Source organism: Bidens hawaiensis, unplaced genomic scaffold, assembly GCF_021521415.1.
Source record: "Bidens hawaiensis isolate Kalapana, Puna unplaced genomic scaffold, B.hawaiensis_p1.1 tig00005873_1, whole genome shotgun sequence".
Classification (NCBI taxonomy): domain Eukaryota; kingdom Viridiplantae; phylum Streptophyta; class Magnoliopsida; order Asterales; family Asteraceae; genus Bidens; species Bidens hawaiensis.
The window spans coordinates 898,869-905,683 of record NW_027491386.1 but is presented as its reverse complement, the minus strand read 5'-3'; the positions used below and the strand labels follow the sequence as shown (position 1 = coordinate 905,683).

At 35.0% G+C, this 6,815-nt stretch overlaps 1 pseudogene across 1 annotated transcript; it reads left to right on the top strand.

Annotated features, from left to right (window-relative positions):
• Positions 1-1,060: 1,060 nt before the first annotated feature.
• Positions 1,061-2,932, top strand: LOC143630974 (uncharacterized protein At4g28440-like; annotated as a pseudogene). The gene is made up of 2 exons (XR_013153270.1): positions 1,061-1,340; positions 2,747-2,932. The product of XR_013153270.1 is annotated as an uncharacterized protein At4g28440-like (transcript).
• Positions 2,933-6,815: the final 3,883 nt, after the last annotated feature.

Genomic DNA, 6,815 nt, shown 5'->3' with positions numbered 1-6,815 from the left:
GATCCTATAAGAATTAAGGGGTTTTCCTCGCTAAATCAATGTGTCACACATATTACTTACTAGCTGATTCGATTACACACACAAGCATCCTACCTCACATTCAAAGTTTGGTTACTTGATTATCCGCTTGTAGTTTTTGACTAAAACACTATTTATCAAAACACAAGGTATACTGACGTCCTTTCCCTTCGATATGATATGACGAGATTTTGAAGAATGGTGTTTCAATCGATAAAGATACGGGATGACAGTCAATAAACATTACTTCTTTTATTTTGTCTTCAACATCTTATAAGCCCTTCATCACAAGACAAGCGATTGATGATATCACTTGAGATCAATCAAGTTGTGGTTAACTTCGCTTGGATTGTCTTATTATCATCAAGATAAACTTTTTTGCTTGGGGGATTCTTTGGAATAGTCCTATTCCCTTTGCCCTACTTATAAGTTGGCCAATAACCTCCTTGTAAATTACGGAATAGCTTGAATAGGCCCAACTCCTTTCATGGAACAAGCTTCCATTAACCACTTTTTCAACTATTGATGATTCCTTCATCCGCCTACTCCATCAACCTCATCTTGTCAAAACGGTAAGATCCATCATGCCATCCGGTTAGTAGCCCTTTGGTGTCTTTGGAAATCATGAACCAATTTTCTTTTTAATGGCACTCACATATCTCCAATGTAATTTTTAGACGAGATAAAAGTTTCAGGATACCTCTGGATTATCGTTGACCTTTGAAATTTTCACTCTATTAATTAGGATGCTTGGCGCAGTTTCAATCTTTTAATTTAACTTTTCTTTGTAGTTTGGTTACTTGTTTTCGTCTAGTTTCTTGCTAGTCCTTAATTAATTTACATACATCGCATTCCGTTTAAAAATATATTTTACATGTTAAATCCAGAGAAGAACAACTAAAACCTAAAATTACTTGAAAGGCTAATATTTGTCCTAACTCAAAAGCTAAAGGGTTGAAAATGCCAACACCATAAAACTCAAAGCAACAAAACCAAAAACCTAGGCGTAGGGTTTATCACCACCAACCAATCACCGGAAAACATGTCGGGCGTGAACACTACAACGTCAGTGGAAGCAGAAAACCAAGGCGGTACAAGAGGAGTAGTGAAGAGGAAGCCGGTGTTCGTGAAAGTAGGCGACCTGAAACCTGGAACCAACGGCCACACACTTGCTGTGAAGGTGGCGTCGTCAACGACTGTTTTGGATAAGAAGCCTCGGAATCCGTTTAGTGGGCGTAGTAATAATAATAATAGTCGTATTGCTGAGTGTCTTGTTGGTGATGAAACTGGGACTATTTTGTTTACTGCTCGCAATGATCAAGGTCTAAGACTGACTCTTTTTCAGTTACACACATAATTACACTTGGGGGGCGTTCGGTTCGCGGAATTTTTTTAAAGGAATTGGAATTTGAATCGGAAACGGGTTGAGTCGGGCGAAATCGGGTAATGGGTCGGTTAGTAAAAGTGTTCATTTGTTTGGATCGGAACGTGTTTTCGGTCGGGACAGGTACCGACTCGAATCCATGTCGGGCCAAAACTCATTCCGTGCCCAACTGAAACTCGTCTCAACCCGAAACCTGTTACGAATCGGAACCATTTCGACCCAAACCAAAACCAAAAATTGGGTAAAAACCAAACCGAACCGAACCGATGTTTACTAGTAGCTTGCACATAGTTGATGAAAGTTTATTAAATTCGTCATTTATGGGGGTGTTTGGGATTCCTTATTTTAGCTTATAATTTATGGGTTATAAGTTATAAGTTGTTTGGAAAAGTTAGATATTGTGAGTGTATAAGGAGGTAAAATAAGGAATCTGGAGCACCCCTATATTGAATATCAACACTTCAAATTCATATTTTATTGTGTGAGATGATGCAGTTCACTACTAATTGCAGGGCTATTGTGCACTTCTCTTTTTGAGTGATTGTTTCTATTACATGGGTCGGTTTGGGCTTCAACTGAAACAAAAATTAAGAATTCGGTTTTTAGATTTTTTAAAACCATTTGATTTCGGGTTTTTTGGTTTTCACAATGGGTTTGGTTTGGCTCTGGTTTTTTTGGTTTTATCATTTGAGAATGAAACTTTTGGGCTGAAAAATGACCCAAACTGAAACTTTGGGTCTGAATTTTTTTGTAAATTAATGACTAAATGGTTATGTTAAAGATCTAAAGTTTTTATGCTTCGCCATTTATTAATTTCTTACAAATTACTTAAAATCATTTTTTTTAGTTTTAGTATTTTAGCCAACAAAATGGCCGATAGTAATGACTTTGGGCCTTAAAACTTTGCTCTAAAGTTTTTTGTTAATCAGTGACCAACTGATTATTAAACATTTGGACCTAAAATTTTTATGTTGAAGCATTTATTAATTTTGATTTTATAAATGACTTTCGTTTTATAATTTGGGTCTGAAACTTTGGGCCTTTTTTTTTGTTAGTTAATGACTAATTGATTGTGAAACATTTGGAGCTAAAGTTTTTGTGTTACATCGTGTGATAATTTTTTTTAAATTAAAAAAAAAAATGGTTTTTCTGGTTTGGTTCAGTTTTTTCAGATTTCGGTCGATAGAAAAATATTGAACCAAAAATCGTTTTTTTTAAACATAAAACCAAACTGTTGGTTTATGATGGGTTTTTGTCATTTCGGTTCGGTTATGGTTCAGTTATATTGGTTTTGTATACATCCATGGTTCTGATGCTGACCGTGTGATTAAACTTGTAACACAGTTGATTTGATGAAGGCTGGAAGTACTGTGATCATCAGAAATGCAAAGATTGACATGTTCAAGGGGTCAATGTGACTAGCTGTTGATAAATGGTGGCGCATTGAGGTTACCAATCCTGCAGCTTTCACTGTTAAGGAAGATAACAATTTCTCTGGTCGAGTATGAGTTAGTGAATGTTTCTGAATGATTATTATGGTGGCGGAGGGATAATTTTTTGTGACTTGTGGGGTTTAGGTATACAAGAAGGCAGGCGGGTTTAGTCTTTCTTGTTGATATAATTTTAAGATGTCTGGTGGCCTTATAAGTGTCGGTTACTTTGTAAAAAGATTATCTATTGAATGATCTTGATGGGCGCGCAGCACGAGTATTGGTTTTTATCAGATGTTTAAGATTGTGTTATTGTAAGTGTAATGGTGGTCCGTTTGAGATGTTCTGTGTTTCTGTCCAAATGTTTGGTGTTGTTTAGTTTGTCCCTCAGGCGTCCGTGCTTTGTGTTAGTGATGTGAGAATCCACACGAACAAGAGGTGTGCATATTGCAACCAGGTTGACTGTATCGATCGGACCAGCTAGATCAGTTCAGTTTTGCCGGTTTAGACCAATTTTTTTAGCATGGAATCATGCCTTTGGCTGTTAAAAAGTTTAAAATTGCAGGTTTGCAAAAATAGCAAACCTTTTATCTTTGGAGTCTGAAAAGGTTAATAACAAAATTATTAGAATGATAAAAGAGTATGAAAGGATGCAAAATTCTAACGATACCTACAAAACATGTATAAAAGAGTATCAAACCATCTATTGTTCAACCATGTAAATTACAAAACCGTTCACACCAACAAATCAACCATCTATTGTTCATCCTGGATGCAAACCATGTTTTTATTCATATGAAAAAAAATCCCATAAATATACTTAAAACTATGTACAACAGGCACAACCTTTTCAGCCATTTCTCTAAAAGAGTATCAAACAGGTTAAACAGCTAAAAAATGGATTGTCGGATCAACCTGTTTTGATTAAACATGCCAAATTGCCAACCACATCACAATCCATTAATTTAAACAAGTGAACTTGAATATGAACAATTAAGGTTAGATATGTTAACTTAAAACATAATTATTTTCGTGTAGCCTGTTAGATTGTGCAGCAAAATATCACCCCTATGTCTTTCTTTTAAAAACATTCAAGGTTCAATAGTTTTTCGAACATAGAATAACAAAACCGAGGAATGACAATAGAAAATGCCTGAAAAAAATGCAGTGGCAATTATCATTCCAAAAACCTTATGCCAACGCCCTAAATTAAGATAAATGGATTGCGCGTTTATGAACACAAACCGCCATTTTTCCCTAAGGGCGCGTTCGTTTCACGGACTTTTTTCTAAAGGAATTGGAATTGGAATTGGAATTGGAATGGAATGTTTGAGAATCCCTATCATGTGTTTGGTTGGTTAATATGTATTGAAATTGGTTTCGAGCTGACACGAGTTTTCGCACTGGACGGGTTCGGTTTCGGTTTCGGTTTCGGTTCCTTTGTTTCTTTTTGGTCGGTTTCGGAGCACTGGACGGGTTGGGTTTCGGTTTCTTTTGTTTGTTTTTGGTCGGTTACATATTCGTTTTCGGCCTTTTGTTTCGTTGTGGTTGGTTTTTTCAGTTTCATTTCTGTTCGGTTTCAATTTTTTTTTTGTTTCATTTTGATCGATTTTTTTCGGTTTCCATCAATTCGGTTCAGATTTGGCTTGTGTTTCGTTTTCGACTTTTGGTTTCGGTTCATTTCTCGTTTTTTGTTTTCAAAAGAACGAGGGCAAAGGCGGAAACATTTTAGTTTTTTTACATTTTTCATTTTTTATTTATATTTTGAGTTATGATTTTTTTATTAATTTTTTCGAATTTTTTTGAGGGATTTTTATTGTTAATAAGAAAATCCTTTATTTTCCATAAAAATCATTTAAAATAGGTGGAATTTTAAAATCCCATGAAACGTGAGAGTTGATGGGATTTAGTTTCCATTCCCATTCTTTCATTTAATGAAACGAACATATCAATTTATGAGATTTAAAATCCTATTTCTTAGAATTCCTTCCAAATCCTTGAAACGAACAGGACCTAAGAGTTCGATATCAGGCCACTTCTCGAGAGCTAGCGGTCAAAATGATGAAAAATGATCCATCTACAGTCATACATCGTTGTTCAAATATGATTAAAAGTATTGGCTCAGCATTATACTTACAAAAATGGTATCTAAGATTCTACTAAGAGTGAGAAAACAGGTGGGCTGGCGAGGGTTATACCGGGTCGGGCCAACAGTGATTGTTTGAAGTATAATATCAAAGTGAAAGCAAGAAAACATTTCATTTCAATGACTCTACTGATATTATTCCAGTTGTGAATAAACAATCACAAAACACCTTTGTTCATAACTCCATACTATCTAAAACTTTTATAAATAATGTCAATTGTTATTACAAAGAGTATTGCCTACTAATCTAGTTTTTGATATACCTATTAAAAAGGTTAATTGCATCAAAACTACACTTTAAGTGACTTGTTCCATTGAAGCTGTATTTATATATAGTTTTAGCAAACACAAGAGCAAAAAATGCTCAATTTATGTGACTCATGGTGAAAGTTGACACTACAATCTAACTTTGTTAGATATTACTTCATAAAGATTTCAGATATTCTTAATCATCATAATTCTTGGTCTAACTAATGTCCCATTGAGAGGTGTTTGTTGTTAAAAAAAAATACTAAAAAGTTATTATAGATGATATTTCAACTTAGTTAACTTTTAAACACTAAAAGCAAAAGATTAAAACATATACAAATTAAAAGAAAAAACAGCTATAGTACCATCAGAGAAGTTAATATGTATAATCAAAAAAGTCTTTTAACGCTGTCTACGAGTAGTCTATGCGCAAGGTAAAACTAAGTTGAAAGCCCAAAATTTTGAAATAATCACAAAAATGTGTTTGGCTAGTACAAGTTTTAACATTTTAGATGGTCAATATATACTTGCTTTATCTAAAGTCAATTTATAAAGGAAAACCTTAAACATAGTTCAATTTTGTTAATACTTAACATATTTTCTTAATCTAACATGACATATCCATTAACAAACGAAGTAAAACAAATATACCTTGAGGCAGTGGCAGGTCAAGGATAATTTATTAGCGGAGGCCAAAAACGATTCAGAATACATCAAGTCATGACGGGTAAAATCATAAAAAAATTGCCTTAATTCGTGGCATAAAAATCAAAGGTTTAACCTTATAAGTAAGAGTGTCACACTATAAGATGTAAGCTGACGTAGTTGTATCACATATTGAACCATTACATGATATTACATATTATGAATTTTTTAGCCCTTTTATTGTGCATATGATTGTATCTTAACTGCACTAACTTGAATCTTTTAGCTTTACAATTAAACTTCACATCATACGTGTATACGAGTACAAACAATTTTTAGATATTAGCCGGTTTGATTAATTTTCTTACTGAAAAGGGGTATCCAGATAAGGACATGGGTATGGTAACGCCATGTCCCTTGCGGGCATGCAATAACATAACACTGGGACAAGTATTGATAATCTTAGTCTCATGTCCGGGTGTAAGATCATGCCTTACATATACCCCGACTCAATACACGTTAGGTATGTGTTGGGTATTGAGTATACTTGTAGGTATCATTACAGACTAGAGGTGTCAATCGTGTCGGGTTGGCGGATTGACAAGTTTTGGGTTGGCGGGCTGGCGTGTTAAGATTCTTCAACCCATACCCAAGCCATATATATTTGTATCTCGACACATTTACATCAATGAAATCGTATCTTGACACGGCGTACCCATTTCAATCATTTCTGATCGTGATAGCCGTTTCACCTTTCGATTCTGGCAAGCTGTACAAGAAGCTTTGGGAACCCGAATTGACCTAAGCACCGCTTACCATCCTCAAACCGACGGTCAATCCGAGCGAACCATTCAAACATTAGAAGATTTGCTTCGCGCTTTTGTACTAGACTTCGGTGGGAACTGGGATCAACATCTTCCACTGGTTGAATTTTCGTATAATA